We start from the raw sequence: 11349 nt of genomic DNA, 5'->3' as shown, positions 1-11349 counted from the left end.
CTTAAATTACACCAGAAACCTATCTAGAGTTCACAAATTTGTAAGAGCTTCTTCAATGTCCATAATGTTCCAGTTACTGTCTTTTACTTCAATCCTTACCTGCTTCTTCTTCCTTTTGGTACTGGTGGCATATTGGAAGAGAAATAAAGCCCGAGGTACCATCCTGAAGTCACCACCAGGGCCGTGGAAGCTTCTTCTTATAGGGAACTTGCATCAGTTGATTACCACAGGATCATTACCTCATTCTTCTTTGAGAGATTTAGCAAAGAAACATGGACCTGTTATGCGGCTACAGTTGGGTAAGGTATCAACGGTGATCATTTCGTCACCAGAAGCAGCTAGACAGGTATTGAAAACACATGAACTTTGTTTTGCGCAAAGGCCTGACTTTTATGTGAGTGAATTTCTCTCATATGATTATTCAGGCATTCTTGCCTCTCCCTATGGCGATTGCTGGAGACAAATGAGAAAATTTTGTGTATAGGAACTTCTAAATGCTCAGCGAGTCCACTCATTTAGATCAGTAAGAGAAGAAGAGGTATGGAATCTTATAGAAACCCTTTCTTCGTCCAATGGGCTTCCCGTCAATCTCAGCAAGAATTTATTCGCCATGACAAATACTGTAATTTCTAGAGTAGCATTTGGAGAAAAGTGCAAAGGTCAGGACGACTTCATATCTCCGTTTAAGGAGATAATGATGCATAGTTCAGCTTTTAATGTGCCAGATTTGTACCCTTCACTTAAATTCATTGCTTCAATCAATGGGATGAAGACTACCTTGAAGAGACTACACCAAAAGAGGGACAAAATTCTTCAGGATATAGTTGATGATCATAAGATGAATATGATAACCGCTAGCACCACCAATGACTCTTCATGCAAGGAAAGATCTTGTTGATGTTCTCCTAAAACTTCAGAAGTCGAATGACCTCAAACTTGAGATCACAATACCAAGCACATCAAAGCTGTCACTTCGGTATGACTTAATTTGAATCTTGCAATACCAAGTGTTTTTCAACTATTAATAAGATTTATATCACTCAAAAGTTAGATCATTTTTTTCCTTCAGGAAATCTACCTTGCAGGGGGTGAGACTGCAGCGACAACCTTAGAATGGGCAATGTCAGAGTTGCTAAGAAACCCAAAGGTAATGGAGACGGCACAAGGCTGAAGTGCGCAAAGTCTTAAAGGAAAGAGGAAAACTGAATATACAGACATTCAGAAATTAGATTATGTGAAATTAGTTGTTAAAGAAACTATACGATTACATCCTCCTGCAACCTTAATCCCAAGGAAATGTAGGGAGAGATGTGAAATCAATGGATATGACATACCTACTAAAACCAAAGTTATTGTCAATGTGTGGGCTATAGGGAGAGATCCTGATTATTGGGTTAATGCTAATTGCTTTCAGCCAGAGAGGTTCCATGGTTTTTCTATTGATTTGAAAGGGAATGACTTTGAATTCCTTCCATTCGGGGCTGGAAGAAGGATGTGTCCAGGCATAACATTTGGTATTGCAATTATTGAACTTGCACTTGCTCAATTGCTATACCACTTTGACTGGAAACTATCAAATGAAGTTAAACCAGAAGAACTTGACATGACCGAGAATTTGGGATCAACCTGTAGGAGAAAAAATGATTTGTATTTAAATATCACTCCTTGTATTGCCTTTCTTATGGAGACATGTAATCAATAGGATCTACATTTAAGGGTATCTGAAATGGTACCTAGTTTTAAGTGTCTATTAGACATTAATGGAATATGTTTAGTTTGGGTGGTATGGCAATAAACAATTTTTAAGAGAATAAACAAGTTAAACTTCTATCTTCATTTGAATGCCAGCTTGTGTGCTGTAAACTTATAGATACAATATTCCAACAATTTTTGAGCCAGACCCTCAGGTTGTATGATCGTCACTTTCTAATGGATAAACTAAATTAGAAGTTCATTTTTGTACCATTTTTATCCCCTCAATCATGATGATAACAACTTTTGAACCATCAATATTTTTATATTCATGATTTCTGAGGTATTTTTAGTGTTCTATACATATTTTTTCCCTGAAAGTTTATAACTAAACAAAAAGACTCATACTCACATTTCCCCATCTAAGATTACTAAAGACATGCACTAAAAAGTAAAGAAAGTTACAGGTGGAGAACTTTTAGACCTTAATTGGAGCAGATGATGAGACAAAATAAAAGGTCGAATGAAAAAATAAAAGACAAAAAAAATACACCTAGAAAAAGAAAAGCAGATAAGCTAATAAAATTTTTCTAGTCATGGATTAGCCAGAGTACCTCATCAATACCAGCATACACAAGAACTAGTTTCAGCCTCAGTAGAAGCAACTGCCTGCTTTGGGAAGTCCAAATTGCTTTCAAACTTGACCGACTGGTGCCAATCTTTTGACCTCCTCACTATTCTGTGAAGAAGACAGTAGTAATCTGAGTAAGATCATCTATACAGATTCTGGCAAAGCTGATACTGTTCTTGGAGACTTGGACTCATAAATTGTATCAGCATGTAATGGCTTACCAATAGCAAGAGCTATGTAACTAGGCCGTGATTCATTTCAATACTTCCAAGGTCGTTTAATTAAAGCTAAAGCCAAAGAGATTTTGCATAGCTCTTTTCTTGGATAAGGTCATATGCTCATAGCTAGATGCCATTTCTTCAACACCAAAGTGCTTGTTTTGAAAGAGCCAAGAACCCCTTTTCAGAATTGAATTCATTGCTTCAAAGTTGCATTTGAAGCAGAAAGCATTACTTGTTGGACAACACCTTAACTTACTACATCTTCTATGAGCAAGGTTCCTCTATAGATCGGCACTTTAGCCTTTAGATGCCCAAAATTAACTGTTTTGTTTAGTTTTCCAATTTGCACTTCTATCTTATCATCTTGAACCATGATGGACAAACATGAATTCAATAACTTTGAAATGGAAGAGCTTTGTTTGAACTCTAATACTTTGAGATCCTCCATCTATAAATAGAGGAAGAATCAACACAAAAAGGCACTCAATTTGCATGCAGAAAACCCTGCAGAAAAGACTAGAATAAAGAAGCCAATTAATCATGGGAGCCATTCGAATATGGAAAGGAGATCATGCTTTTATTGAAAAATTAATCATGCTATTAATTATTTGAACACTATTAGCAGGATTAATCATGCTATTATATATTAATTACTAATTATTTGATTAAAAAATTATTAATAATATTAATTATTTAAATATTATTACAACAAAAGCCTCTCATACCCCTTTTTACATATCAAATGTTATACTGTGTCTTTTTCAAAACATGTTTAACAAAAGGAAGTGAAGAGATGGTCTGCCTGAAAAAGATATCACATTTGAAGTCGAAGCCACGAGAACTGTCGGAAAATCTTGTGTGGAAATGTGATTGGACGTAATTTGTGATTGAAATTTCAATAATATATTAATATGGACTTTGTAACATGTGTAGACACTCCATCATCTTGTACTCCCTATGGTGGCGGAGCTAAGAATTGTTTCTAGTGGACCAAGTTAAAATAGAAAAATTCTATAAAAAAATTATTATATAATTAACGTTAACTTAACAAAGTTGTTTTATAAATAAATAAATAAAAAACAAACAAACAAATAAAGTTGTGCTCTTCTTTCTTTCATGGTTATATAAATCTTGAACTAAATTTTTTAGTAATCTATTTTTTTGACATGTATAGTTAAACAATTACTCAAAAACTCATTCTCATATCTATCATCATTATTTATGATCAAGTTCAATGAAAGTGATATCTATTCCTTTAAGTTCAGATCTTTGTACCTTACATATTAAGTTTTAGTATTTTGAACAATAGCTTCCAAATTTTGAACTTTTTTTTAATTAAAATATGCATAAATTGTGAATGATTTCCTTCATTGAATTACTCACTCTTTTATCTTACTCATAAACACTACTTGATGAAATATAAATATGTAAGCAGATGAATGTGAAATCAATCCCATAAGGGAAGATTTCATTTTATTCAGATTTTTTTTTTTCTTTTTGTATTTAAAGGAATCCTGATTTTCATGGGATTGATTCATTTTCTTTTCCTTGTTTAGCTGATTTTGTAATTTGTTATAGATTTTTTGGTGTATGGATTTGAAGGATAATCAGCTATTTTTAATATAATTTTCATGTACTCTACCTATTTGACATCACTGCAAATAAAGTTTTCAAAAAGCAAGGGGGAGCCATCCCCCCCTTCTCCAGCCCTCCCCTGCGGCCCTGCCTCTGACTCCCTATGACTTAAGCCTCCAGCCCCAATGAACAGCTTGACAATTGGGTAATTGAAGTATTCTTAAAATTTAAAAGTAATCATAACACAAAAATGCTCAAAATTGTTTCATATATGATGTTGGCAATTAATTAAATGACTCATTCTTTTACCAATATCTCTTGAACCACAATAAATTTTTGAGTGAGACTCGTTCCATTAAAAGTTTATATCCAAGGCTTCAAAATGGACAAAAATTTGACCCAAATTGTATTTAAAATAAGTGAGATACGTTGATTTGAAATTTGTGCAACAATGTAATCAACATTTCAAATGAATGAATGATATGTACACATCTGCATGGGTGTGTACTTAAAAGCACACTAGACGGACATAAAGCTCAAAGCCTCATGGTCTACTGAAGCATGTATCAGGCACACTTCTGTGGTGCTTTTCAAGAAGCAAAAATGGTGGGTCAATCTTAAAGCGCATGTTGAGGAAATGATATAGACGTTGATTTATTAGTACTATTCTTAAGGTTTTGAATTACACAAAACAATTTTTTGTCAATCTATCAAAAGACATTGACAAGGATAATTTACTATTTTTTTGCTTTTTGGTTTTTGTCTTTTTGATTTTCTACTGTGTATGTAGAATGTTAGGTGGAACATGTGAATGCTTCCATTTTCTAATTCCTCCATCTTCTCTGTTAGGTTCTAAATATTTAGAACAATTGGCAAATCGTGAACACAAACTTATCTAGATATAGATCTTAGAGTCTATAGGTTTTATTAGACAATGCTCAAGGTGATTTAAGTCAAGATTCAAGAACATACAAACTGCAAAAAGAAGATTTCATAATCTGTCTGGCTCGACCGATTGAAAGACAGGCTTGACCGATCGAAAGTCGTATCTGCAGAATTTTAATTAAGTCCAAACAGCAGTTCAAGCCCATTTAGGATTAGGGTTTCTAATCTACTTCTCCCAGTATATAAAGGAAACTCTAAGCATGTTTTTATGTGGCTTTTCAGGGAGAAAAGAGTGTGCCTCTTTTGTATTTAGGGTTTTGTTCCTAAAAATTTCTCTTATGTCTTCTACCGGTATTATTCCTTGAAGAATCTCAAGATCCGGTATTGTAGAAGTTGCTGCCTTCTCTTGTCATCAAAGGTGTTGATGATCTAAACCTTCAAGGGTGGTCTTGGAGTCACAAACAAGAGTGTTTGTATTGCTAAACCTTTGAGTGGGATCTCAAAGTCACAAACGGGGGTGTTTGTGTTTTGCAAAGGCCAAAGAAAGAAGGAGTCCGTGGATTCGGAGCTTGCATGTGGTTGTGTCAGTATTTAGGGTTTTGTTCTTAAAAATCTCTCTTATGTCTTCTACCGGTATTATTCATTGAAGAATCTCAAGATCCGGTATTGTAGAAGTTGCTGCCTTCTCTTGTCATCAAAGGTGTTGATGATCTAAACCTTCAAGAGTGGTCTTGGAGTCACAAACAGGAGTGTTTGTGTTGCTAAACTTTTGAGTGGGATCTCAAAGTCACAAACGGGGGTGTTTGTGTTTTGTAAAGGCCAAAGAAAGAAGGAGTCCGTGGATTCGGAGCTTGCACCTAGTCGTGTCAGTAAGTTCTACTGGTTGGTAGCAATAAGAAATCGAGCATGGGGGCTTGTAAGTCTTATTGTATGAATTTCGATTCTTTCTAGTGGATTTGCTTTTTACCTTGAGGATAGCTAGGTTAAATTCTCCCTAGGTTTTTTACCGGTTTGATTTTCCTAGGTGATCATATCATTGTCTTATTTATTTTCCGCTACTATGCATGATATGATTGTTTGATTGTGATAACCTAGACTTGTTTAATTGGACTAAGTAACAACTTGGCTAATTAACTAGGTTAAATCAATTGTTTAAGGGGTCTAAAAACTAACAAGTGGTATCAGAGTGAGTTGCTCTTTTGTTTTAGATCTTTTGATCTAAGAGCTGATCTTTGACCCCTGTTGTCATGAATAATTTAAAGTGTCTTTCTGATCATGTTTCTGCTCATGCTTCTGTTAATTTTATTGATGTCTGTGAAACTCTTCGTAAGGAATTATTGAAATCTATGAAAATTGCTAAGAAATTCAAGGAAGAGTTAAAATTGGCTAATCTTGAAAAAGAGGAATTGATTGTTAGATTAGATGAATCTTGTAAGGTTGAATTTAATCAACCATGTGTTGGCTTTATTCCATGACAAATTTGCTTGTAATACAGCACTTAGAAATCATGTATTTAGGTGGGAATCATGTAAGGGTAGTGTGTGAGAGAGTGTGAAGAAATGCTCAAGACTGTGCAGTGAAGCAGGGACTCGCGGCTTGATCTCGCGGGAGGCTCGCGACTTGCAAGCCGCCAAAAGTTGCACACGCGCAGAGCATGCAGGGGAGTTGAACAGTCATGCCACCTGGAGCACTACAGGACAAAAATCCAGACTGGCCATTAAGTTAGCTCGCGGCTTGAACTCGCGACTCAGTCAAGTCGCGAGGTCAAGTCACCAGCCAGCCCTGTTTTCGGAAAAACTGACTCTTCGCATTCTATTCTCACACCAGTATAAATATCCCTCATTCCCACAAAATAAGGGTGGCTATTCAGAAAGAAAAACCCTAAGAAAGGTTTCTTCAAAACACCCACCCAATTAGAGAGAGCTACTCATTCTTAAAGAGAAACCTTTATAGTCTCTTCTCATTCCCTCTCTCATTGTCATACCTATTGAGAGGAGATTTCTATCCAAACACTAACCACACCAATTTAGAGTGTTGAGTGTTTTTGGAGCTTTGGGAAGCATTGGAGGATGCCAAGGATGGCGGATGCTACGGTCTAGTAGCGGAATCCGGTAAGCTAGAAAAGAAAAAGGTTCGGCGCAACCTCGTTGGAGCAAGAAGCTTGGAGGGCTTAGGTGCACTGGGTAGATTAGGCTTGGAGGGTCTATTGCTGTCCATGTATCCCAACTGTATTTTCTAGTGGATTGTTTACCGCTTGGAGGGCGGCAAAGAGGTTTTACGCTGAGGGCTTCGGTTTCCTCTTCGATAACACATCGTGTGTTGTCCTTGTGTTTGCATCTCTCTTCCCTTTATCTTTGCCTTTTATTTTCTGCTGTAAGTGTGTTTTTAATTGGCTTAGATTGTTTACCAATTCTGTATTAAGTTTTTGTTCATGTTCCGCACATTAATTGTTTGATATAAAGCTTGTATTGGTAATTTGTATTTTGGGGGTCTAAACGTTCAAGGGTGTTTATACACGTTTTTGAACTTTCAATTGGCATCAGAGCGGGTACACTTGTTGTGGTTTAAATACCTAAGTGTGATCCTTGACCCCTTGTGTTTATTTGCCATGGATTGTGCTTTGTATGACTCTTTGCATGATTTGGTTGGTGATGAATGTAACATGCCACGTGTTTGTGAAAATGCCTCTATGAGTGTTAATCCTCATAAGTGTGATGACATGTTATTTGAATCTATGGGTGTTGTTGACAAACTCTTAAAGAAAAATGCTAAGAAGTTTCAAAAGAATTTGAGCAAGTTATTTTGTGAAAAGGATGATTTGATTGCTAAGCTCAATGAATCCAACAAATTGGTTGAGAAATATAAAAAACTTGCTGAAATTTCTCATGAAAAGCTGAAAGAGTTTGAATGTTTGAATATGGACTTGGATGTTAAACTTGTTTTGTCTAACAAACTTGTTGATGATCTTAAATGTGAAAATGAATCTCTTAAGATGCATGCCAAGTGTTTGATTGCTGAACCGATTGTTAAAAAGGATGAAAATATTTGTTGCAATCATGTTATAGTACCCGATTTTGTGCCTAGTGTGTGTTCTACCTTAAAGGACAAATCGGTGTACATTCCTCCACATAAGAGAAATCAAAAGGTGGAGAGAAAGGCTGTTAAGTCAAAGCCTCCGTTTAGGTCTCAACCTAAGGTTTTGAATGGATCTAAGTTTGTTCCAACTTGCCACCATTGCAGTGTGATCGGTCATATAAGACCTCAATGCTCTAAGTTTCATGCTTTTAAAAGAATCAAAAGAAAAGAGAAACTTGAGCTTTTTGGAAGTGCTAAAAAGAGTAAACTGGTTTTGAGTGAAAATAACATGTTGTTAAAGAAAATGTTTAATGCTCTTAACTCCTTGACTATGTGCATCTCTGGTTCCCATTCTTCCAACCCTCGTCTCACTTCTCTTGAGACACTCATTCCAAACAATCGTTCTGTTTGGATGAGGAAGGGTTCCTATGGTTGAGCTTTTGCTCTTTTGGTCATTGATCTAATTCTTTCGATCTTTGTAGGACCCTTCATGCATTAAATGTCATATCTTCATGCTTTTTGTGCATCTTACATTTATTTATATGCATTGTTTTGTTTTTGATCTTACTTTTATATTTCAGTTTTGTGTGAGTAAAAAATCCAAAACCACATAAAAAGTGAAAAATTCAAAAAGTTTGATCGTATATGTTTGAGCACATATCACATGTGAGTTTGGCCTTGTACCTTTGTACAATGGCTTTGTGCATTTACGAGCTTAGCTTGTTATTTTTGCACTTATATCTTCGTGGGAAAAATCTTGACATCTTTGTATGATTGTTGTAAATCGATCTTCAAGCTTGTCATGAATGATTAGTCAATAGTCATGTTGGTATTGATACATGCGTAGACTTGTGCTTATATCTCTTCCCACTCTTTTATTTTTATTGCTTAAAGAGCTCAATAAATGTAAATCTCAAAATGAAAAGAGATATTGAGCTGCAAAAGCCGTCGCATATACTAGTATTTGACTAGGAAAAAGGGAAAGCGACTTGTATTGAAAATGTTTGATGCCCAAAAGCCAAAGGCTTGTTCATCAAATTGAAATATCAAAAATTTTAGGCATCAACCTCAAAAATGAGATGTATTGCTCAAAATGAGTTGTATTGATTCAAAATGATCAATTGATATGAATTGTAAGAAGCCAAATGAAAAGCTTCAATCTTATGTAATCATTTTCTTGTGGGAGGTCATATATGTTCATTTCTATAATTGAGATAGACCACTTGACTTAGTACTAATTGTGTATGACTTGATTGAATTGATCATTGAAGCTTCACTCTAGACTAAGGACTATTCCACATTTGATACACACACATAACACACTTGCCTAATGTTCAATGAATGTCTTATTCATTTGTTAGATTGTACTTGTCTAAATGTGATGTGTGTGTGCTCAATCTTATATGGATTAATCCAAAAAGATTTTTGATCATTTTATATGTTTTTGGAAGTGATTTTTATCACTTTTTGTGTTTATGTTTAGTGCTTACTTTGTTTTTCAATGTTTAAACATGTTCTATTTTGAAAAACAGGTGTCAGAGTTTTTCGCGGCTCAGCTGGCAACTCGCCAGTCGCGAAACCCCAGTCGCGAGCTCATCCAGAAGCTTTTGGCGACTCACTCGCGGCTTGCTCGCGACTCACTCGCGGCTTGCTCGCGACTCACTCGCGACTCGCGAAGATTTTCGCGACTGAAACTCGCGACTCGCGGCTTGCTCGCGACTCGCGAAAATTTTCGCGACTGAACCTCGCGACTCGCCCAGTCGCGAAACGCCCAGAAACAGCTTTTTAAAGGGCTTTTTGTGGGAAACTTGTTTTAAACCTCTCTCATCCTCTCTAAAACCCCTCTTTCAATATTTTTATATCAAAACCCAACCAATTTGAATGGTTTTTCATTTCATTAACATTTCTAACGTATTTATACACTCTTTTCATTAATTTTGATCCTTAGATTATGTTTTGGAGAATTTTGTGCTCTTGGTTGGGATTTTTATCATAGGGGTTGGGAAAACTTAATTTTTGTCAAATTTCTTCATGGGTTTGGTTTCTTTTGCTGATTTGCATTGGTTGTTGGCCCCTTGTGGCAGAAAGAACATGTATTAAGGGTGGATTTCATGATGTTCATGCATTGTTTCACATTTTTGTTCATAGTGTGCATGCTAGGTGTTTGATAAAATGCCTCTTAGACATTTTCTCGCTTGTTTGGACTCCGATGAGTACCAAACTTTGGGGTTTCTCATGTTTCCTCATTAGGAACATGTTTGGTTCATTGGTTGTGTATTTAACACACCTTGCCCCACATGTGCATTTTTCATGCATTGGTCATGCATTGCAATTAGCCACATCTTGCACACACCTTTGCTACCCTTGTCATGTATTGGTCTATACCTTACTTCTTCATCCTAGCATGTCATGTCTGTCTTATACTTTGTAGCATTTTACTTTGTCATGGGTTTGAGCTTCATTTTCTCATTCATCTTGCACCCCTCATGCATCATTAGCATTATTCGTACCTTCATCTCTTGCTTTCGTTTCTTCTTGACCCTTTGTCTATTCCTGACAAAAAGGGGGAGAGTATACTCTAGAGAATAGTCCGAAGTATTTTGTCATTTCTATATGACTCTTGTGCACATCCTTAGGGGGAGAAATTCTATTTCTCATGCACATTTGTAGGGGGAGAGATATTCCATAGGGGAGATGCATATACCAAGGGGGAGAAGACATTGAGATAATAAGAAAACTTTGTTTTGAACAAGCACAGGCTTTATGGTGCCTTGAGTTATGTTTTGTGGTTCTCTTCGCATCATGTTTTTGTTTTGGACATGCATACTTCCTTATGCTATTGTGCTTCATTGAATGCATGTTCGGATGATCAATTGCTTTGCTATGTGATCATTGTAGTCATTTCTATATGACTGTTTTGGTGTTTGATCATGTTGCTTATATGTTTTACATCATGTTTACTTTATCGCAATTTGCTTGTTACATTATACTTGTCCTTTTATTACTTGCTTTACCTTGAGGGTCTAATGTGTTTTGTGCAAGTGTTTCAGGTTACAAGTATATATGTTCCAAGTGCATCACAACTTCTCATCACTTTGAAGGGGAGAAACTTTATGCACTTTTAGTTTATATTGTTTAAGTTTTTATTCAATATAATGTGTTTGTACCCATGTGCTTTTGTAAGCTTTTAGGGTTATGTTTTTATGCATATTTGTAGGCTTTATGGTTTGTACCATACTTTATGCAGCCTTTTATACTTTGTTTAAATCA

At 35.9% G+C, this 11349-nt stretch overlaps 1 pseudogene; it reads left to right on the top strand.

The window, feature by feature from the left end:
• The first annotated feature begins 866 nt into the window (after positions 1-866).
• Positions 867-1702, top strand: LOC115974054 (annotated as a pseudogene).
• The last annotated feature ends 9647 nt before the right edge of the window (positions 1703-11349 follow it).

This window comes from Quercus lobata, chromosome 2 (assembly GCF_001633185.2).
Source record: "Quercus lobata isolate SW786 chromosome 2, ValleyOak3.0 Primary Assembly, whole genome shotgun sequence".
Lineage (NCBI taxonomy): Eukaryota > Viridiplantae > Streptophyta > Magnoliopsida > Fagales > Fagaceae > Quercus > Quercus lobata.
Note: the sequence above shows the minus strand (reverse complement) of the source record. Positions and strands in the feature narration are given on the sequence as shown.